The sequence below is a fragment of the Pteronotus mesoamericanus genome, unplaced genomic scaffold, assembly GCF_021234165.1.
Source record: "Pteronotus mesoamericanus isolate MK-2021 breed Mesoamerican mustached bat unplaced genomic scaffold, CSHL_Meso_final contig_90, whole genome shotgun sequence".
NCBI classification, from domain to species: Eukaryota; Metazoa; Chordata; class Mammalia; order Chiroptera; family Mormoopidae; genus Pteronotus; species Pteronotus mesoamericanus.
In genome coordinates, this window is record NW_026555277.1 from 38,385,310 (window position 1) to 38,410,565 (window position 25,256).

Below are 25,256 nucleotides of genomic sequence, written 5' to 3' on the forward strand. Positions count from 1 at the left end.
TTTGCTGCTGAATAATATTTCATTGTCTGGATGTATCACACTTTGTTTACCCGTTCAGTTATTGAAGGGCATATAGGTTGCTTCCAAGTTTTTGCCATTATAAAGCTGTTAAATATTAATGTGCAGGTTTTTATGTGGATGTTAAGTTTTCAATTGATATAGTTAAATACCATGGAGCTTGATTGCTGGATCATATGGCAAAGATATACTTAGTTTTATCAGAAACTGTCAAATTGTCTTCCAAAGTAGCTGTATCATTTTGAAATTCCCACCAGAAATGAGTGAAAGTTCCTCTTGCTCTATATTCTCACTATCATGTGGTGTTATGTTTTGAGTTTTTGCCATTCTAAAAGGTGTGTAGTGGTATCTCATTGTTTTAATTTGTAATTTCCTAATTATGTATGGTTTTGAGTATCTTTTCATGTGCTTATTTGCCATCTACCTATCTTCTTTAGTGAAATGCTTGTTCAGATCTTCTGTTAATCTTTTAATTGGGGATAATTAGAGTTTAAATTCATATTTAATGCCTCAGGGCAGATATAGGCAAAAGCAAATCTAATGATGCCCAGGCCAGCAAATTTTGACCAAAATTAGATGACAGGTATTGAATAAAATAAAATAGAATTAATCAAATAAAGGCTTCTTAGAAGAGGCATCTGATCAAAAAAGGCATACCCGAGGAGGTGATATTTAAACCAAACCCAGAGGAGGAATAAGTCTTGGAAAGATGGTAGTGATGGGTGAAAATTTTGGTTGGCAGAAAGTTTTCCAAAATGATCATGACAAAGTCACGAGGTAGGAATGAACTTGGCATAGTTGAGAAAAATAAGGATGAGTTTACTGAGTGATTGGGGATGATTTCTCTAGTTACACATTGCCCAACTGCTGTTTCTTTTTTAAGGAAAAAAAACACCCAAAAAACCAAAATTACATAGAAAATTTCATTTACAAAAGAGTCTTCTCATACTAGTACTAAATTAAAATGTCAGAGAAACTAAGCAATGAAAAGTCTGCAGCACTACTTTCCCAGAGGCAATTCAATATTAAAACAATAAATACTAAACCATAATATGAGTATATGGAGGTCTAACCAAATTCTGATGTTTCCCTTGATGACTATTATGGCAGACACTAAAATATTACCTAACATCTATTTCCCACCTTAATTTCTGTAACTATAACCTTGAATTTGTTGAAGACAGCAAGGTCCCAGATTGCTACTTCAGTTCCTCTTGCAGCTAGGAATAACCATATGACATAGACAAATATCAGTAAGTTGTCAATAAAATTCTAATGGGAAATTAAGAGAAATCCGTTGATTTCCTGATGAAAGAGCAAGGAATAGAAATCACTGCCTCCACTTCCACTCCTTCTTCTCCCTTGAAGATTTTCATGATGGATATCTGCAGCAGTGGTCGTACAATCATTAGGCTACCAGCCAGGTGCCCTGATAACATCACTGTGCAGCTCCATCTGCAGAAGTAACAGCACATCTCCCAAATCTAGATGCATCATGCTCCCTGATTTCAAGCTATATTATGAAAGCTGTAGTAATTAAAACAATATATATTGGCATAAAAATAGGCACATAGATAAATGAAACAGAACAGAGTGCACAGAAGTAAACCCATGCATATATAGTCAATTAATTTACACCAGGGAGGTGAGAATAGACAATGGGGAAATGATAAATTCTTCAATAAATACTGTTGGGGAAAGCTGGACAACCACATGCAAAAGAATGAAACTAGACTACTATCTTACACCATACACAAAAATTAACATACAATGGACTAAAGACTTGCATGTAAGACCCGAAACCATAAAACTGCTAGAAGGAAACATAGGTGGTAAACATCTTGACATTAGTATTGGCGACAATTTTTTTGGATCAAAGTCCAGAAGCAAAGGCAACAAAAACAAAAATAAGCAAGTAGGATTTCATCAACCTAAAAAACTTCTGTACAGCAAAGGAAACAATCAACAAAATAAAAAGGCAATCTACTGAATGGGAGAAAATATTTGCAAATCATAAACCTGATAAGGGGTTAATAGAAACTATTGGATATATAAAAGAACTCATACAAATCAATAGCAGAAAAACAAATAATCTAATTTAAAAATGGGCAGAGTACCTGAACACACCATTTTTTAAAGAAGAAATATAGATGACCAACAAGCACATGAAAAGATGTGAACATTACTAAGCAGCAGGAAAATGCAAATTAAAACCACAATAAGGTATTACCTCATACCTGTTAGAATAGCTATTATCAAAAAGATGAGAAATAACAAGCATTAGAAAGAATGTGGAGAAAATGAACAAACCCTCCTACACTGTTGGTGGGAATGTAAATTGGTGCTGCCACTATGGAAAACAGTATAGAGGTTCCTCAAAAAATTGAAAATAGAACAACCATATGATAAATACCACTTCTGGGTATTTATTCAAAGAAAATGAAAACACTAATTTGAAATGGCATATGCACCCTCATATTCACTGCAGCATTCTTTATGATGGCCAAGGTAAAGAAACAACTTAAATGTCCATTAATGAATGAATGGATAAAGAAGATGTGGTATATAAATATATAATAGACTACAACTCAGCCATGTAAAGAATGAAATCTTGCCATTTGTGGCACTATAGATGAAACTTGAGGGCATTATGTTAAGTGAAACAAGTCAGACAGAGAAGGATGAATACTGTACCTTATATGTAGAATAGAACAAAACAAATCAAAAGGAAACTAAACTGAACAGAAAAGCCAAGTTCATAGATCCAGAGACAGACAATGGTTGCCAAAGGAGAAGGAAGGTGAGATGGGATGGGCAAAATGGGTGAAGGGGGTCAAAGTTATAAAATAAATTAGTGTTGGGGCTGAAAGGTACAACATAGTGACTAGAGTTAATAATACTGTATTGCACATTTGAAAGTTGCGAAGAGAGTAAATCTTAAAAGTTCTCATCCTAAGAAAAATAATCTAACTATGTATGGCGACAGATGGTAGCTAGACTTATTCTGGTGATGGTTTTCCGAGGCATACAAATATCAAATCATTATGTCATTCATGTGAAAGTAATATAATATTATATGTCAACTGTACCCCAATATAAATGGCTAGGTAATACAATTTTTATTCTTTTTGAAAGCTGTTTCAAGGAAAACACTGACAGACTGTTAAAGACCAAGTTAGAGGGAACCTGCCAAAAAAGTTTCTTAAACAGTGTGTGCTTCTGTTAGTTTTACAAACTGAAATTTGTGAAAATATTTGTACACAGTCATTGCAGCTATCAAATACTTTTCTTGAGTTCATTTCCCCATTTTTATGGCATAATTGCAAAGCCCTGTGTACCTAACAACTTCATAACCATCTGCATTTCAAAAGAACCTGAGTAGCCTGCAATCTGCCAGTAGACTCAGTCCATACACTGTTCAAAAAAGAAATTGATAGGAAAAGGTCTTTAAACAAAGACAATAATGGGTTTACAATAATTTTAAGATAATTATATCATGTTTTACATGTTATTCTGTGACATGGATTTTAAAAGGCTAGCATCTCTTTAACCATTAATACTCTTTTATGAAATTTCCTGAGTGTGTAAATGCAATTAACAGTAACATGAATATGAGTTGGTACTCTTAAGATTTTCTCCTATTGCTTTTACATCATTAGTACCAATGCCAATACATGTTTTGAGAATTTTGTTAATGATGTATTAGCAAATAAATTACAAATTTCAAATACACAGCAATATTTTCTATTGTTATATGGAATACAAGAAGAATACAAAATATCTAAACTTTTATCCAGATAACCTGGACAGGCATTACACAATTTCAGCATTCAAACCAACCCATCAGTATTTTATATAGTCTACTGCATTTAGGTATCTTCTACTTTTTCATTCTTACAGAGACTTCCGTTATACCTCATATAAAAGAGCAGCTTCTCCTTATTTCTTGCCTTATTTATCTTCAGAGAACCTAAAGTTAGTGTGTATGTGTGTGCGTTTCTGTACTTATTGTCTACCATCTTTCTTAAATGTAAGACTTGTCTATTTTTGTTACATACTCAGATCTGCAAACAGGGCTGGGCTTATAGTAGGTGCTCATTAAATGTTCACTGAAATAAGTAATGAATACATATTCCCAATTTCTTCTCTGGACAAAATATTCAATAGTGATACTTAAGTATGTATTCATAATGGCTTACCCATTTAACATTCATATAAAATGTGGACACCATAAGGTCTAATGAGCAATCTTTCCTAAATTCTCCTTTCTCAGGTGTGATATCATAGCTTACTTTGGACAACACTACAAGTACTTTAAATTGTCAGATTAAATGCTTTTTCATAATCACTTTGGTAACACAGTCATTGATCCTATGGGGCAAGAAAAAATGAGTATGCTCCTTATGTTTTATTCTAATATAGTGTGACTTAGCAAGGACTATATAATTATTATTATACAGGATTACATTTGCAAAGTGCATAAAGACTGGGACAATAGTTAAACCAGGTAGAAAATAATCATATACATCCTCTCATTTTTTGTAAGCATAATCCAGTAAAGTGCTTGAATTATGCAATATATTAAGGAAACAGGATTAACAAAATAACTTTCTGATGGATGCATTTACTCTCATCCTGGAAGCTAAAATGAGTATATCACGCAAATTACAAGAGTGTTTCTCCATACAGTGGGATGAAAACCCCATTTGGTACTGAACATTTAACAAAATGTATAATAAAATATCAGAGGAGAAATCATAACTTATTCATTAAGAGAGAAGTTTTATACAGTCACACCTGAGCTCTTACTCTACTTTTTCAATCCTGACCCAGAATGTTGAGTCCTTAAATTCTAGGTTAGAGGCAAAGGTACTTTCAGTCAAGGCTGATCATGTGCTTTGTATTTTATCACTTCCTCTTGAATTGATTCAAGTTTCACAATTTACAACATCTATTCTTTCCAATTGATAAGTAAGCATTGTGACCATTTTTTAGTTTTACTTTTTTTAATGGGAGTAGTGTTTTTCTGTTTTGCTTGTTTTTAACAGTTATATACTATTTAGTATGTTTTCAATTCTTTCAGAGATGACAATGGAGGTTGAACTATTTTTGCTCTTACATTTAACCAGGGGATCATGAGATTCATTTAATTTAAATGAACACTTTAAAACAATGAATACATTGAGAATGCCATGGTTTATTGTGACTGGTTTTGTAACCATATCTCTATCTATATTTAATATAATAGAAAGCACTCTCTATATTAAGGCATTTAAATAAAATACACATGAAAATGAACCCCTTTGAGCATTTTAAAACTCATTTTTGTTGTCTGTGTGGTTGTGTTAATTTAGTTATTATGTGCTGCGAGGTGAGAACGAGGGTTTTGGTTTATTACTGATAAATATCTCACTCAAATAGCACATTGCACATATTCTTTTTCTTTACAGAAAAAAAATATGTAGTTAGATGCAATGATCACTTCATATTGTGCTTTTGAAAATGCTTTTTAAGAGATCGAAATATTTCTTTTTTAAGTTCAAAACTACTACCATGGGTAGCAGAAATCATGTGTATTTATCTAATTTGCCTTAAATATAGGTTTCTTAAGGGTTGCTCCAATGATTAAAATGTAAAAACACTCAATTATCAAATTTAAAAAATAAAAGAATAAGTTATTATTTTATTTAATGTTTGATAAAAATAGCAATGGCAGCAAATGTCACCAACATCTTTAATGTGAACAGAACATCAAGACCTCCTTCATGTCTCATCTCTCATGTTCTATGACCTGGTATTATGAACAGAAATGCCTACAGGGTAACACAAATTAAAAAATTAGATGAGGAGAAAACACTGAAGTACACAATTCTATGAGTTTGTCTTTCCTTTTCCATTTTTTATAGAGTTCTGAATACAGGAAAAAAAATCTTCACTATCGAAAAGCAACAGTGCAAGTGCCATGAAAAATAGCAACTCCTACGTGAACCTGATAATAATAGGGTGAAGCAGCAGGCAGGAATGATCAAACTGCATACACAGTTTAGAAGTCGTTCTAGTCCTAACAAGGTTACCATCCAAATCGAATGCCCAGTGCAGAACAGCATTCAGTGGAACTCTCAGGGTGTATGTGTGAATGTGTGTGTGTAAAAGTATCTATATACGTTTTTGAGGGACCTGAGCAACTAGAATGACAGAGCTGGTCTTCACCTTGATGGAAAAGACAGATGACAGTTTGTGGGTGTGGTGGCTACAAATCATTTTGTATTTTAGTTTGATGTGGTATTAGACATTCAAGTGAAGATGTCAAATAGGCATTTTAGTAAAGAGTATTTCAGGGAAGTATTTCCAAATATGTTAATTTAAGAGCATTCAGCAGAGGTATGGTATTCAAAGCCATAAATAAGATCAATATGGTAACCCTAACCACATGTGGCTTCTGAATATTGGAAATGTGAGTTGTCTGAATTGAGATGTACCCTAAGTATAAAATACATTGCATCTTGAAGATATTTTATGAAAAAATAATCTAAAATTTCTCATTAAAAATTTTACATAGATTGTATTTTAATTATGTTTAATATATTACCTTAAATTTTAAATATTTAAATATTATTAAAATTAAAATTGATCATTCTTTATATTTTTTCTAGAAACTTAAAATTATTTATGTGGCCCACATTTGTCACTGAGTTGACATTTTTCCCATAGAGTTTACAGTGTGAAAGTAGGGAGAGAGGGGCAAAGCGCCAGTGACTGATCCATGAAACACCCCCTTTATTTAGAAGTAGAGTTTTAATCTCCAAAACCCAGATGAATATGTTATTTAAAGAAGGAGAGAATAATCAAATACATAAAATGATGCTGATGAATCAAAATAGGATTAGAACTGATAAACATGCATTGGTCTTAGTGATTTGGAGGTCATTGATGACTTGGACAAGGCTTAGATCAGAAGACCTGTGGGGATGAGGTCTAAATTAGAGTTCAAGAGAGGCGGGAGAGTAGGAACTGAAGTATAAACAACTCTTACAATAGGTCGGAGAAATCTGACTATAGCTAAATGGGCATGTGGAGTTAGGACAGATATTAATACTTATGGTTGCATATTGATAAGAAGAAAATAAGTAGAAGAGAGATCATTCCTGCAGTGATGCTATTAGAGAAAGAACACGAAACTGAGTCATAATGGATTTACCAAGCTGATTTTGATGTTTGTCTATTTCAATCTGAAGAAATGCTGAAGAGAAACAAACTTTTAACAATTATAGGGAATTTCTGAATATTTGCATTTAAGGAAAAGAGCATGAGATTTGGAGTCCAAAATAGCCCTTGTTAGAATCACAGCCCTGTTACTTACTAATTGTGTGTCACTAGGCAAAATGTAGGTGGGAAACTGAAAAATTAAACAAGGAGACAGAGGCAAGCCTGAACTAGACTGGAGCACTCATCTATAGTAATGGGAAAAAAGGATATATAGCAGTAGAAGCAAATTGGTGACTAAAGTTTGTGGTAGGAAGATAAAATGTTCTCTTCAGTTTGGTGGCTACTCAATGTTCCATTTTATGCTTGATTTTTAAAAATTAATTTGCCACATTTTATTCTTTTAAGAATGTGGTATTGAATAGCCTCCTACCTAAAATTTTACCAGCACTTTATTTTATTAGGATAAAATACTAGAAATTACAGAGTAAGAAAGTGTGTGAATAAATATAATTTCTAATACAAAGTTCAAAGGTTAAAGAAAAATGTGAACCAGATTTTATTTTCACTAACAATGAATAGATTTCTTTTCTAAGAACCCTTACTATGATCAGCATCATTAAACAGCTAATTCTGTAAAAAGTTAACCATTTAAAAAATATTCTGGAGGTTTCCTAAATTGAAAATTGGATGAAATTCCTAAAGCTTCTTCCCAGAATAATAAAGATGTATCCAAAAATTTGTATTTCACATGAGAAGGTTCTAAATGACCTTGGTTTTAGTCCATCTTTCCTCATTTTTATATATTAACATACTATAATGAAAATAAAATAAAAATGTAAAATAATTTAAAAAGTCACTCTTACATGGTTTCATTATATGTGAAATTGAAAACAAAAATACAGAGGGTTATAAAAAGTTTATAATTCATTTGATATCCTTTAATTCATTATAAAACCAGTGGCTATAATCCTGGAAAGTTTTGTTTTTTGACCTGTTTCACTTTCACAGTGGTATAATTAAGTTATTGATCTGCTTGCAACAATAGAGGACTTGTCAGAAGGTAAAGACAATACTGGTTTTTGTACATGTATATAGTTAGGTAGAATTATAATTCTACATGATTTCAGTTACCTCAAGCACTTGAATAAACTAAAGAAAAAATCTTGAAAAACAGCTGTCTGTACACGTAAAGATACAGTGTTTTATAGTTTCCTAAATAATTAGAGGCACAGAGCTATTCTGGTGATTTATCTGAGAAATGGTGTGGGAGTAATAAATTGCTAGGTCATGTTAAATATTTGGAACTTAGTGATTATAATATCTTTAGCTAGGGGTACTTAAGAGAGTACTATAAAAGGTTGAGTTATAGCATGAAAATTGGTAACATTTAAGTTAAAATATTGTACTTTGCATGGCATATCATGAGAAAAATATGTACCACAGAAGGTGATACATTGCTGAGCTTGTTATTTTCTCAGAAGAAAAAAATAAAATGTGAAAATCTAAATAAAGTGTACTTTCAAGCAACATGGAAAGAAAAGAAAGTCATGTATTTTTCTTTTGACTTTTTTTAAAGATTTTATTTCTTTATTTTTAGAAAGGTGAAGGGAGGGAGAAAGAGAGGGAGAGAAACATCAATGTGTGGTTGCCAATTGCACACCCCCTACTGGGGAACCTGGCCCGCAACCCAGGCATGAGCCCTAGACTGGGCATCAAACCTGTGACACTGTGGTGTACAGGCCAACATTCTATCCACTGAGCCAAACCAGCCAGGGCTCTTCTGACTTTTAAAAAAATTATCCTTCTCCTATATTTCATAAACCATCACCTAACACCATCTTCACATTTACAGCATTTTACTATATAATTATTAAATTATAAATCACTGTGGGCTTTACAATATGTTTTATGTTTATATTTTATAATATGTTTATGTTTTGCATAAAATATGATTTTTTTCCTGTCAACAAAAGACATGGTTGAGATATATATTTCAGAGACACTGTAGTCTAACTTAGGAAGGCTTGTTATAATTACTTAATCAGAGATAAAATTAAGGGTCCGTGCTTAATGATTAAAACACAGCTACTAAAATAATTATTATATAATCAGTGAGATTTTTTTTTTTCCTCAGGTGTCAATACCCTCCATCCAGTAACTACCAGGAACATACATATAATTGAACAAGTTCGTTTTATTACTCATTGTAACAAAAATGATGAAAAAGAGGCAGTGTGATATTGTGATTAATAATAAGAAATATATATTTGGTCTTCCTTTTCTGGCACATAACTCATAATACCCCTGGAATGTCCAAGTGGTAAGAAACATAAGAGTGTCTTCATATTCATAACAAACCCCTTTCAACCACACCTGAGTTTATGTTAATAAGGTGACTTTTGGACTTCATTTAAAGACAGAGGTTAGTTGCCATTGGAAACCAACCCTGTAATTGGAGAATTGAAAGTTTCAGTCCCACCCCCCTGACCTCCAGGGAGAAGAGAGGGGCTAGAGGATGAATCTTCATCACCAATGGTTGATGATTTAATCAATCACACATAGATAATGAGGCCTTTATAAAAATCCAAAAGAAAAGATTCAGAGAGTTTCTGGGTTGGTGTACAGGTGGAAATTTGGGTAGATTTAGGAGAGGACTTAGAAGGTCTGGGTCTTTCTTTTCCCCATTCCATGCCCCATATCTCTCTTCCATTTGGCTATTCCTAAATTATATCTTTTTATAATAAACTTGTAATCTACTAAGTCAAAGTTTTCTCTGAGTTCTGTGAGCTAGTGTAGCAAATAAATCAAACCTAAGGAAAGGGGTCATTGGAACCTCCAACATATGCACAGGAGATGAGGTGGACATGCAAGGTATGGACATACACTTGGCATCTGAAGTGGGGATGAGTGGACATTCCTGTAAGACTGAGCCTTTAACCTGAGGGATCTGACGCTCTCTAGGTAGATCATGTCAGAATTAAGTTGAACTATGGGACATGCAGCTGGTATTAGATTATTGGTCGTCACTGTTGAGAAAGAATCCACATTGTAAATTGGAATCAGAATTAGACAACCTGGTGGGGACAGAGACACATTAGTGTCTTTAATTTTCTTTTTCACAGTTGTTTTTTGTTAACAGAATATATCAGTTAGAATCCCACAGCTTACAGAAATTACTGGAAGAGAAAAAAAGACAGTTTATTTTTCATTAGATTGCTAAATTTTGAAGATGTGAATCAGAAACTTTCCATGGAAAGACAACTTTCCTGCTACAGAAGCTGATAAAGAGGAAAAGCTACACATATACAAAATGCTAACTGAACTGACTGAATCCAGAGGTATTTCTCGACCTCCTCTGTTCAAATATGCCTGAAGATTTTAATGCTTGAAGGCCATACATGTTTTTGAACAATGAGAGTCAAAAATTCCCTTGTTTCCTTAAGGTAGTTTGACCTGATGCAACTGAAAGATCCCTGTCAAGTTCAAGCTGGCTGAAGCCAGTGATTACAGTGGCAAGAGAGTCCCGACACTTTTCCTTTAATAATGCAATCAAACCTGCAGAATAGGCTCATTTAGTGGGGAATTTATCTTCCATTCAAACCCTATAGTCTGCAATGTATGTAGTACTCCAGGTATTCTAACTACTGCTGTCCTATTATGTTTTTCTACTACTTGTATTCTGATGCTCTGCCATTTGATGCCCACCTCTCATTTAGGGGCGGGGGCAGAATTGACCTCTGACAGGTGGTTTGCAGTTCCCCTTTATATCAATAATGTCTTGTTCTTTTTTTTTTACCATAGTTTTCAGAGGAATATTTATTCCTCAAAGACTTCTGGAAGCATTTAGAAGATTTGAGTTGGTTGCTGAGAAGCCAACTCTATTTCCCCAATTTAGGAACATTTCCAAGGCACTGTCATTTTCAAGTGTCTATAAATCCAGGTTGTTCATATGTATATTGCATATTTTTTGACTAAGCCTATTGGTCACCTGCTGCCTTTTGTTCACTTGCCCTCAAACAGATCCTTAGATTGCACGGGATCAAAGAAAAACTGAAGCTGAACAGTAAAGTGGTAAAAATATTTTTTTCAGGGCTATTGCCATAGGGGAAAAGAGACCTCAGTACAGAACTGAGCTCAGTTCCAAATTCAACAAGGGCCAGTTGGAATTTAGAGCCAAGAAGCTGAGTAGGAGGAGTTACTGCATGAAAATTTACTAAAAGGAAACATCAGAGCTAAGGGAGACACTGACTAAATCACCCTAAAAAGATTTTTGCTGAAGATATGCCAGGTGGTCACCTATCACCTGAGGGATAGTGGAGGGTGAAAAACCCAATCAGATATCAAGAATGATCAGATATCAAGGGTGGGGGATTCTGGTTAAGCTGACTTAGCAAGCTTCTTGCTAAAACTGGATTTTATAAGAAAATGACCTCTGGTCAAGGAATTATAATGACTCTTCCTATGTTAGACCCAGAGGGTCTCTGAAATATGTATCTGGTCAGTGTGTCTTTTGTTCAGAGAAAAAAATAATGCATATTTTATGTAAAATGTGTTGTAAACCCCTAGAATGTGCTATAAATGTGAAGATGGTATTAGATGATGGGTTATAAAATACAGAGGAAAGCTAATTTTTTAAAAATCAAGAGAAAAAGCAATGGCCTAATTTTCTTTCAATATGATTGAAAGTATACATTATCTAGACTTACATTATATTTTTTTCCTTCTAAGCAAAGTGGAAAATCTTTCAAAACCTGTGTTTTTCATGGAAAACCCCAATAGACTGCTAAGTAGAAATGAACTCACAGATGTAGCCTGGCCAATTAAAGTTATTAATGTGTTTTTGAGGAATTTCACTACTGTTAATTTTAATGGCTTAACTTGACCTAATTGAAATATAATTGCCTAAAAAAAACAGATGGCTTTGAGCTTAGATTCTTACTAGGGATAAATTATTATCAAATTCTCCCATTCTGTATCCCACATTATAAAACTACCTCTAAGAATTATCTAAACACCTGTTTTGAGTATTTATTATTTTTAGTGGGTTATTATCTATTATAATTCTAATCCAATGATTTCAAAAATGCTAATCCTTTTAAATGCATTGAGAAAATTTTGAGTGCTTAAATATTTGAATATTGCATTCTCATAGAAACAGTACTATTGTCCTTGTATAACATCAAAATGATCACAATCTTGACAATCTAATATATTTTAATTATACTAATTAATTAAGGGCATCTTATAATGAACAGCAGCTGTATGACAAGATTAAGAGGAAATAGCTGTTAGTGAATAAGTACTTTGTTAATATAAGCATCGTTATAAGTAATTTGATTTATATTAAGAAACAATTGTAGTGTAGCAGAGAAGTCTGGTAATAAAAAAAAATCTTGGGTGGAACTGACATATTTTGTATTTTGGGAGGAAATTCTACAGCTCTGCCTGCATGCCCAGTTATGGAATGATGCCAAGTACTTCTTCTGACACCTATGTTGAGTCCAATAAATTGCCCAAACAAAATGAGTGTGACAACCTTGTTTTCGGTCACTGACAGTATTTCCATATTTCAAGTTGACTTTGAAAGTTGGTTTGGCCAACACAATTAATAGGGTAGTTCTCAGGCTGCTACTTCTGAAAAAATTGTTTGCTTTTGTTTTTCTACTAAAATTCAGCAAACGGTAAGGAATAGAAACATTTAGCCCAGTCCAGGAAAGAAGGGGTGTAAACATATGTGGAAAAGTTTTTAATGTACTTTCTTGAAAATTTTAGGAGTACAGCATAGTTAAGTCTGTTAGGTGATTGTAGAAATTTTGCAGCTCAAGACCTCAATAATAAGAATTAATGGATTTTTATTTTTATGATTCTATAACTATATAACTCAGCTATCATCACACACTGCTTCTTCCTATCCCATTATCAAATACTTTCTTCTGCTCATAATTTATTATTTAGACTTGTCTTGACCTAGGCTCAACATTACTTTATGACATTCTTTTCTATCTTAGCTGAGAACTAGCCAATTCTCTCTAAGGGGCTCTTAGCTCCAATTCCCAGATCAGATATGATGAATCCAGATACCATTTTGTTAGAATCAATGAGTGGGTTATAAACTACCTTTTAAAGCATAAACTCTGTACTTTCTGTCCCTTTACAATGCCTGAAAAATGGAGGCGACTAGGTGAAGCTTGGACATCACGGGGTGAAGAAGATAACAGCACTTTCCCCTGGCCCTGCACAACTCAGTGCTGGATGGTTACATAAGGGAGAAATAAACTTCCACGTTATTTCATTATGATTTTTTGGAAGGGTTGAGAAAGATAGTTTAAGAATTTACTGTATTTAATTCAGATAAGTCAACTTAACAGTGAGACACTGACATAAAAACAACCACAAAAACTAAAATGTGTTCCCTTAGTTTCAGTATGAAGGAATAAATGATAAACATGCAAAAGCTGTTGACTTCTAAGTACTGAGATAAAACCATCAAGCAATGAGGGGAAGCCATGTTGCAAAACTACCCTCTGCAGTAACGTGAAAGGCATCTAGGCAGTCAGTCACAGCAGACAGAGCCTATAGCTTTGAGGAAATGGTTCCAAGGGTGTCCAACCCACTGCCCGTGGGCCGCATGCAACTCAGGATGGCTATGAATGTGGTCTAACACAAAGTTGTAAATTTCCTTAAAACCTTTGTTTGACTCATCAGTTTTTGTTAGTGTTTGTGTATTTAATGTGTGGCCCAAAACAAGTTTTCTTCCAGTGTGGCCCAGAGACGCCAAAAGGCTGGACTCCTCTGGATTATGGAAGGAGAATTGGAAGGAAATCAAGCTTCCCCAAATGAGCATCACTCTGCCTATATTCATATGACTAAGAGTCATAAAACGTATCATTAGTTAGGATATTCTGCTTATTATCACCTTTATTCCATAAATACTTTTAAAATGTTACTTAGATTTCATCAAACTTGACTATTTATCACAATAACACATTGAAGCATTCAGAGAAAGTGACATTCTTATTACACAAATGCAGTTACGGTTGGCCAAAATCATAGGTCCTACCATTGTGATATTCAGGGTAAGACTGAAATCCCACATAATATCACAGGAGACCAGGGGACCCACCTTCAGCAAAGCAGGTGTGGTTGTGGGTTTATGACTGAATGTGTTATATCACATTCTACTCTATCTGGAAGCTTCCAGCCTGATAGAGCACTGGGATAGTCTGCTGAAAGCCTAGCTGACTTGACCTCTCCAGGGATATATTCTAAAAGGACGAGGCACTAGCTGCCAAGACATTGACTAAGCATTTAATTCATTTTCTACCGCCAACATAAATGATATACTTGCAACTAGAAACCAAGGGTGGAAGCTGGAGTGGTCTGTCTTACTATCATTTCTGATGACTCAGTGGGACATTTTATGCTTTCTCTCTCCACAACTTTGGACTCTGTAGGGTAAGAAATCTTGATCTCCAAAAGAAAACTACTTTCACCAGGGGCATATAAGGTATCTTATTTAATTATAAGATGCAGTGGTTTCCTGAGCATATAGGGTTCCTTGTTTCCAGAGACCCCAAGACAAAAAGAAATCATTTTCTAGGCAGCGGTAATGAACCCTGATAATTATAGGGCTGCTGTTACATAACGGGGCACAAGAAGAAATAAGTGTTGAATTCAATTGCTTCAGTTGGATACTTATTTTTATTACTGTGGCCAATTGTGACTGTAAATTCATACCAATGACAACCATGCTCTGAGAAGGCAGATTGACTATGGCTCAGGCTCTGTCCAGAGTACAGTGTGTAACTTCACCATGCAATATACTAAGGACACAAAAATAGTAGTTGAGTGTTGGGAAGCCAGAAAAGATAGTGGAGGAGGGAGATCATAAGCATCATTTTTAGCCCTGAAGCCAGCTCTAATTTGTCCAATTAATATCTGATTTGTATGGTTCCCCTTAGAAAGAAAGCTCATTTACATCCTAGAGGAGCTACTCTCTGAAAGAATATAGAAAAGTGGATAAAAACGCCACCAGAGTTGGCTTGTAGTATACATGAAGATTCAATACCCAGGTCTTCTTTCAAGGACAGGTTTGCTGCCCACATGCAGTGGACTGCAGTCAGCAGACCGCCTCCATCTGCCAGGTCTTCTGGGGTGGGCCTCAACTGCAGAGAGCTGCCTTGTTTTAGGGAAGCCATATCCAGGGACTGAGGGAGGTCGGGATATATAAGCCAAGCCATTTCCGCCTTCTGCAGGACACGCTGATAGGCAATACTCAGTGCAGAGCACCCCGTCAAGTTAGTCATGACATTGACAGTTCTACATCACAATTAAACCTTCTCTCTATCCGATCGTATTTTACCCACATTCCCTTCACAGGCGTTGATCCCTAACAAACATTTTGTACCTCAAACTGCATCTAACTGTGTGTATCTGGAGAACTCAGTTTGCAATACATGACTAATTAATGTTTCTTTCATCAACTACTCCTCATACAGTTTTCCTTATGTGTAAAAGTTGCTGAGAAAACAACAAAAACAAATGTTGGAAGAATTGGGTTTAGTGACTCTTTTCCTCTCATACGCCACATATAATATTTTGTTTGCTATCTCTTCAAAATTACCAGAATTTAACCTCTCATAATTGACTCCAAAACCATCACACCAGCCTTGCTCAGGGTACTGCAATAGCCTCCCAACTAGTTGCTCTGCATTGATCCCTCCATGTCCTACATAATGACAAGAAGGATCAGGTCATGTTAATATGTTAGATCTTGTCACTTTTTAGCTGAAAACGCTGCAATGTTTTTCCATATTACTGGAAGTTAAAAATTGACATAATTAAAAAGCTGGACAATGCTCCATGTAATTTGTCCTCCTGTTATTGGCTTAGTCTGTCTCAGAATTTTAATTCTGAATAAATAAAATTGCATATGTGTAACAAAAGTCAAACTACTCACATAGACACATCAATTTTATAAGGGATAGAAGGAATATAGACATAAGATTAGATATAGAAGAGATATTTGCTAATGCATTGGCTAAGCTTCAGAATCTGGCCCCTTATCACCCCAAAAGCAAAGATTATAATTGTTTATTTCACAGCTATTACTTCTTCAGTAATCTTTATTTTCGTGTAACTGAAAATCATGTAACTACCTTAGAATTAAAATGGTGTCTCAAAGATTTTGTAGAAGTATGTAAGTCCCAGAAGTAAAATGCCGCCTGAAATTCAAAATATAATTTAATATCACATCCAGAATTATATTCAAAGTTGAAGAATTTCCATTTTAGGCAATACTGTCTTCAGGCACCCAGCCCAAATTAACAATAGATTGGAACAAATGAATTATTTGTTCAGATGAACCTATATCACCATGGGCCTTATACTCAAACAGATTATATTTTCTTGAAGTGCCCAAAGTCTTCATATGCATTATCCTTATTTGTGAACATCAATATATAACATCTGAGTATAAATTCAAATTATAAAAATGTAGAGAATATGAATATTTGATAATAGTAAGAGGTTGAATTAGAAAACACACAAAAAAAATCCATGGTGAATAGAATCCTCATAGTTATATTTCATTTTTGTCTATAAAATTGCTCAATAAGTCAAACAAAAAATTATTTTCAATGTGTCAATTTAGTCATATTTCTGAAAGCATTTTCTACTTCCAGGCCAAAATTAAATAAGGTCACTAGATGCCCTAATCTGGAATCAATATAGATCGTTCATCACATTTAGCCATTTGATATAACTAGCTGTATGAAGCAGGAATGATTGAATTTGTATTTGGTTAAATGGATGCTAATACAACTGGTGATAATCACGACACAAAAAAATGAGAGAAAAGGAGAACTAAAATGAGCAAAAGGGGAAGGAGAAAGTGAAGCATCATGCCGGCCTGGAAACCAAAGGGTCGCTGGTTTGATTCCCAGTCAGGGCACATGTCTGGGTTTTGGGCCAGGTCCCCAGTAGGGGGTGTGTGAGAGGCACCCACACCTTGATGTTTAGCTCCCTCTCGTTCTCCCTCCCTTCCCATCCCTCCTTTCCCTCTCTTTAAAAAATAAACATATAAAATCTTTCAAATAAGAAAAAAGAAAGTGAAGCAACAATTTAGACTGCTTCTCACCCTGTGCCCTATTCAATGGTAAACATTGCTCATCTATTCTTCACAATATCTACTTTATTTTATTAACTTCCTTTTAAATATAAAAAAGTAAGGATCTGGCATTTTAAAATAACTTTTCAATGTCAAAGAGATATTAAGTGACAAAATCAGAATTCAAGCACACATCTGCTCATCTCCTACAACAAGCTCTTAATCTCACCACTATACAGTTTTATTTATTCATTACTACATTATATTTACACATTCTAACCTATGAAATGACAGCTACTTAAGTAGAAGTGAAAGGTGAGGCTATGAAATGGGAATGTCTTTTATGATGATTTTTGACTCTTTAATGTAAGCTTAATAAAAGCTCAAAATACTGTAGTTGGAAAAGTTTAAACTTTAACTCTGCTTAAATTTTAAAGTAAAATTAGTATATTTTACTTTCTTATATATCCAGGAAAAAAAAGCATCTCTATTTATAATTTTGTCAAATGGTCTTTAGGATTTAGCTAAGGAACTAAATCACTAATCTCAATGTCTGAAATGATTCATCCTGTTTTCTATTTCATTGTACTTTGCTCTTTCTGCATTTATTCAATGCACTAAATTGACAACTTTAATTTGAATTTCAATTTTTTCACGATCAAAGATAAAACATAAATCCAGTTGACTATTTTGAGGAGAGGGCACAGATCTAAATACACTAATGTCATTCTATAATTTCAGGTTATTATTGATGAAGAGTCCATATTGACAAAAATCTAACATGTACCAAGATGTGGGGTTTCTGTTCAGGCACCAGATGAGGGGGATACCCAATCCTGCAGAGTACCCCCAGTCTACACAGCTGAGGAAATAAGTCGTTCCAGACACTCTAGGTCTGCCAGGAAAAGGGGGTGGTGATTCCCTCTAGTGGAGAATGCCCTGAGCTCTTCTTTTGAAGTGGCTTTTATTGAGAATGATATGCACAGGGGTATACAGCATGCATGCAAAGCTAACCAATCAATGTCAAAAGACTATGTTTCTAGAAAACAGATAGAGATCATAGATAACAATTGAAGAAACACAGAGATTTGCCTCAGGTCAGGGTGTGATAGACAGTGTGGTGCCCATTCGACCCTGAAACCTGGAAAACTGATCTCATTCTATGCTTGGACCCCAAATATCAGCACTCATTAATTCAAGGGCATTCTTAGCAAAGTAAATTTCATAGGATTTAATGCATTCCTTTTCCAGGCCACCCTATCCAGTTTAGGGCTGTACCTGTCTTTAGTATGGTTTCATGGACCTGGTCAGGAGCCTGGCAGAGCAGCAAGAGATAAGGAGACTTCTCTGAGATAGAATGAGGACTCCGGCCATGACAAAGCCTAGGGATGAGAGTCTTTTGTCCCTTCTCCGTGTCTCCCAAGTCCTTCCCTGAGGACCCCATGCAACTGTGCCCGTCTTAGGTTGCCCCTGCCATCGAGAGGGGTCTTACCCATCATTGACTAAGCAGCCATCCTCTGGGGTCAAGCAGGGTGATGTGAGGGAGGCAGGGGCTGTGCCCCTACCAGGGGGACAGGTTTTGTCTCCTCAGTGGCCTATTTTCCCAAGGCCTCCTTGCTCAGATCCAGCCTTGCGGCCCTCTTTCTTACCTATCAGCAAGGCTACAGTCCCTGAAACTACGCAGGGTGGTTCCCACACCAAGACTCAGATTAAATTTGTTTCAGTAAAGTTAAATTAAATGAATTACTAATATAATTGACTTTGGCTCTTATAATTAATTTTAATTATAATTTAAAGATAAAAAAGGAAATTATTTTCTTCCTCATTTCCAGATATTCCAGTAAGTGAATTTAGGTTATTATCAGGTGGTGAACTATAGTACACATTATTGTTTGTAGAAATAAGCTTTCCCTTAAGCATGCCTAATGAAAAGAAAAATTAAACACATTTTTCAAAAATGCATTTATTCAATAATACTATACCAAATAAAGAGTACAAGCAATTAAATAATTTAAAAAGTTTAAACTCTATAGATGTAAAATTTTTACTGTTTTCATTAGGTCTGCATTAATAGTAACCTTTTCCTCTATTATCCAGTATTTAAATTAGATTTAGGATAACTGTATGCTAAGCAATCCATGTTTTGATGTCTATAAACAGTGAAATAGGGAGCCTATGATTCATGGCGTATCTTGTTCAAGCAATCTGCCCATAAGTTGCGGGCCAGATAGATTCCCTGTGCACCTTCTCCTTTTCTATAGCCTAGTCTTTTTGGCAAGTGGCTCTAATTTTATTTTTTTAGTAACAGTATCTTAGGTGTTTCTGATCATGACTTACCTGATCATCTCTCTCAGCTTGATCTCTTGCCTAATTGACCAAAAATAAAACAACAACAACAACAACAAAAAACTTTTCTCTCTCCTTTCCTGCTATCCCTGGAATTAATCATAAACTCATAGTAATTATAAGAAAAGGTCACTTCTATTTAAGCAAAGTCTTTATCTGGCCCTTAAAAGGCTGTTGCAACTCCATTAGCACTTATATATGTGCTCTTATTTTAAGACATTTGATTTCCTGGTATTTTCCACTCCTCATCACTCATCTATGCTGAAGTGATAAAAAGATTAGTACTATGGACTAGGCAGTTATTGGTCAAGATAAGGCAAATCTTTTCTAACTAGAGAATGTATTACATTTCCTTTTATAGATTGCTGACATACTTTTAAATACACACACAAACACATTTCAGTAGAGCATAGTGAAATACAAAAGGTTGGATGAAAGTGAAATATGACAGTGTCTTAACAGAGGGACAAAATGCCTCTGAGTCATAGAGAACATCACTAAGGTAGTAGATTTGTTTCAGGTTATTTAAAAATACAATCACAAGTGATTTTGAAAGAATGTAACTTGCTACAAATTTGGAAAATTCTGAAGGCCTTACCAACACCAGAACTGTTTTACTTCTAGAACATATGAGGTCTGTTCAGAAGGTATCCAGCCATGTAATATGAAAAATAGAGACATTTATTGAAGAAGATACAAGATAAAAGAAACACTGTACATAGGGCAATGACGCTTCAGTCCCCTTCAAAGTAGGCACCTTGGGACCTCATGCAGTTCTCTCAATCACTATCAGTTGCCCTGTCGTATTTTCCTGAATCTCATTGAGTCTGAAATCTCTTCCCTTGCAAAGGAGATTTTAGTTTTGGGAAAAGACAGAAGTTGCAGAGTGTCAATCTGGGCTGTAGAGGTGCTGAGTCACCTGGGTGATTTGATGCTTCACTAAACACTGCTTGAGATGTGATTCATGAAGCAGGCAAGTTGTGATGAAGCTGCCAGTCACCAGTTGCCCATAGCTGTTGTCTTCTGAGTCATCCAAATAGCTTCCACAGAGGAACGTTTGAGTTTCACACAAAATTTGATGCTGATTCGTAGCTCTATTCATTCAGTCATTTTGAATGTGATGGCCACACAGTACACATACTCATTTAATGGCAACTACTGTACTGACTAGTACAGTGAAATCATCATTGTTCATGCATGCACATTCCAGTCCATTCTCCTTGGCCGTCAGGTTACTTTTATGTTGCGTAAATCATTCGCATTATATTAGCAATGCCTAGACTTTTTCCAGATAAACCCTGTATAATTATACTTGATCAGCAACTTTTTGAGCAGACTGAGCCCAAAATGAATACCCGTTCTTCCCAAAATAAAAACTTGTAGTCAAAAGACAAAGTTATGCTGCCTTAGAGAAAAAATAAAATAATTTGTTTCAGGATCTGAAGACAAGGCCAGGTTTATGGGTGGAAATGGGTCTCTGGAAAGAGACTATATCAGTTCTATAAGTATTTTGGATTATTAACTGTTCATAGTAGAATAAAGTTATAGTCACTGTATGTCAGGGCTATCTACAGCAACCAAGCCATATTGGGATTAACAGAAAATTAATTATATGGTTCTTACTCTGGTAAATTACTTGGATAAGAAGATAGATGGTGTATTTATATTATCACAATATACAGGGTCCAGCAGAAGTAACACCTGCTTGAGTGTGGTTGGTAGGGTAAAAATACGGCTGTAACAATTTATAGTTTTAATTTTAATATTTCACCTAAAATGCCATGTGGTGTGCTTGAGTGTTACAAGATTTTGTAATAAAAGATTTTGTAATAAGAAAGGGGGATTATTTGTGCCAGACCCTGTAGGTCACTGCTCAGCATTTTGCCATGTCTTGCTAATTAAATTCAAGCATATAAGTCTAAATTACATAACATACCTGAAAATGCAGAGGAGAGGGGTACAAACATGCTAAGATACTGAAAAAGCAGCAGTGAGGAGCCCTAGAGAGTGTTCAGGCTTTAGGCAAAGTACTGATGTCTGGACACTGACCCTAGGTAAGAGATTTGTGCTGGGTCAAAAATTCTTCAAGCTTTACTTCCCTGATTGGTAAACTGTAAGCAATAAATTCTCAAAATTAATTTTGTTTTTAAGTGTTGCACGTCAAGTAGTGGTCCCTGAAAAGAATGCTCATCATATGTAAAGTTTTTTATCAGTGAGTACATAAAAGTTTACTTACCTAACCAAAGAGCCTGGCTGTTAGCCTACCAGATCCCCTCATGTTCCCTGCAGAGCATGTGAGAAAAGAGCATCATTACACTCAGACTCAGCAGAAAGCGAAATGACAGGGATAGATGCTTGTATTTCAGATGACTTTCAGGTATAGAGATAAATATTCTGACCTGAAAAATTGTACATTTTAAGCTTATTTTCCAGTAGTAAGTGGTGAATGTGCATGGCATTATGCTCCTCTTTCTGTTGATCACGATGCTGGCCAACAGGGTGAACATCAAGAGTGGCTGCGATTGAACTCAAGGACATGGAATTAGAGAAATTACCAGCTTTAATGGCATCCAAACCTTTAATCTAGGATTCCTTTTTGCTTTATTCACTTGAGCTAAACACTCACAGATATTTTGATAGACAACATTTTGGAATGAATCAAGAACTTTAATGTTATAGATGTGTATGAACAACTTAGCACACAATGATTCACAAAAATGAATTATGTTATCATGCTGTTTGATTAGTTTTGCTTAGCTTCATAACCTATAAAATAAGATTTTTATTATATGTCCTATCTTTCTCAGAGATCTTTTTTCGAGGATCAAAAGTAGAGAGATCCAAGTACACCTTGAGGTGCAGAAATGTATGATGCCGTCTTACTAAGAAAATGGGATAAAGTGGCATTGACATGAACTTCATGTTAGTTTAGGAGCAGTTTCATAATATTCCAGAATTGTAAAGTTTGGTCTAGGTTATCTAGGTTGCTTGTAAAATGTGACATCAACTAGCGACCATTATAGATTAATTTTGGAATAAACAAGCCTGCTCATGTATATGAATGTGTGGTATGTGAGAGAGGGAGAAAGGTTAAGAGAGAAAAAGAGAGGCAAAGAAGTGAAAAGTGAGAAAGTAAAGCAAAACCTACATTAACTCTAACTAGGGTGCTTGACTTGCATTCAGGGTCATGGTTAGTTCTGATGGATTGGATTTGCTTGTGGTAAAATTTAGAGAACTTCAGTGACATATATATATAAGTATATAAATAAGTATATATACACACACACACACACACACATATATACATATACTTTTTATATAACAACAGGATGGGGCAAAAGTAGGTTTACAGTTGTGAGTACATGAAACAGTTTATTCCTGTTATTAATTATTGTATTATTTTCCATAAAAACAACTGTATATCTACTTTTTCCCCACCCTTTATATAAAATTTCAAAACTCATACCATACTATCCACAAAAAAAAAAAAAAAAAAAAGACTGAAATAGTTTAAGAGCTCTATTGACTAACTTTTCTTAAACATTTGCTAGCAGTTCATTAATGGACTTGGTAAAACTTGCAATCGTGCTATTAAATTGCACTTTTTCCTTCAATGACTAATTTTAAGATTTTTAACACCATCATTATTTGTGAAAACAACACCTTTCTCTACCCTGATATCGTCAAGCACAGTGAAAGAGGGGTATCTGAAAACAATTTCCCAAATATGATAATCCACAAAAATGAGTATTTTTGGTTTAAAACATATTTTTCTTAGCACTGCAATCATAACCTCTGAAACACAAAGGTGCTTCAAGAAATCTTCTGAAAAATTGTGGGGTTTAGCTAGGTTTTATCCTGGAAGACAGAGTTTAATATCTTTGAAGGACTTGAAAACAATCCTTTAAGCAAGGGGAGGCATCAGGAATATCCTAAGTTCCCATTTATATTGAGGATGAGTATGGAAGTAGAGTGAAAGAGGAGTAATCAATCTATAGGCTTCAGATGGAAAGCACAGACCTTCTGTCTGAAAGCCACAGTAACGAGCTTTGGGAGCCTGGTTATATCCATGCTGCCTCTGTTGGATGCTCCCTTCCCTAACTCCCTAAGAAGGCATGACATGAAGAAGGTTCCTAGAGTTCACAGCTTTTGGAGGGGACATCATAATGCATTTCCATAGTGGTCAAGGAGTAATAACAGTATAGGAAGTACATATAGAATAAATAGGTTCATTTTTGCAAAGCAAGCTTTCTCATCAGACATATATAATAGTCTCTCAGAAAAATGTGCTTATAACAAGGCATAGAAACATCACCCACTGCAGAGAAGGCCATTTTTACCATTAGAGGCAATGTGAATCCTTGTTATCACTTCAATCACCATGATCATCATCTGCATGACTAACATTTACTGGACATGTGCTACATTCCAGACAATTTTCTGAGTACTCTACACACATTAATCATTTATTGTCACAACATTTATGTGAAGAACAAAATATTTTATCCCCATATCACAGAAAAGAAAACTTAGAGGCTAAGAAAGGACCTAATATGCAAAAAGTTCATAGATAGTAATTAGTGCATTCAGAATTCAAGAATATGCCATCTGACTCAAGGGTTTATCTTAATAACTAAACTCTCTTGTCTACCAGTAGTGTTTCTAGAATCAGACAATAGTGGCTTAAGTTATTAGTTCTGCCATTCATTACTTTTAGGACTCTTGTCAAAGAGCAGACACACTAAGTCTCAATATCCTTATCAATAAAATTAAGCAAATAATAGTAACTATTTTACAAAGGTGGGAGGAATTTTTAAACAAAAGAATTGTGAAAATACTTCATGTAAAGTCTACAACTGAAAATTAACCTTAACATATAAAAACACTTCTTTAGTAATCTATGTATATGTCCGGGTGTGTGCACATTTGTGAATGTGACAAGAAGAATTAATCAAATTGATGTTTCCTCAGAGATTAATTTAGGCACTCTGAAAATCGTGTTGATTGATCACCTGTCAAGGAGGTTTTTAACTTAAGTGCTTAATTAATTTAGCTGATGGGATAAACAATGCCAGAGGACATAAGAAGTCAGAGATAGGTCCAGATTTGGGGGGCCCTTAATTATGCTTCAGAACACCAAAATTGTAACTGAGCAAACCTGGGCTTGTCCATGTGGCACCTTCATGCATGACCCAACAATTAGTGTTGAAGGAAACAGGTTTTTATTAACAGGGTTCCAACCTCGAGGTGGGACTGGGAGCACTCTCGCTCAGAGCTCTATTCTCTCACGAGACCCAGCACTTCCCTTGTTCCCCACCAGGCTATAAGCCGAAACCAAGCCTAGAAGTTCCCCATATCCTTATCTGTTCTTAAGCTGGCTGTGCAAACCGATCTCCATCCTCTCTGGAATGTGCACTTACAGTTTCAGAGTCACCATCCTGTCGCAGCAGCTCTCTCCTTCAAGCTCTGGGGTGTGCTGTTCTCAGCCTCCATATAATGGTTCAGGGAAGTGTGTGCTGTGTTACACTGGGTCATGGCAGAGTCCAGCAAGGCACACACCCCAAGAGAGTGACTTCTA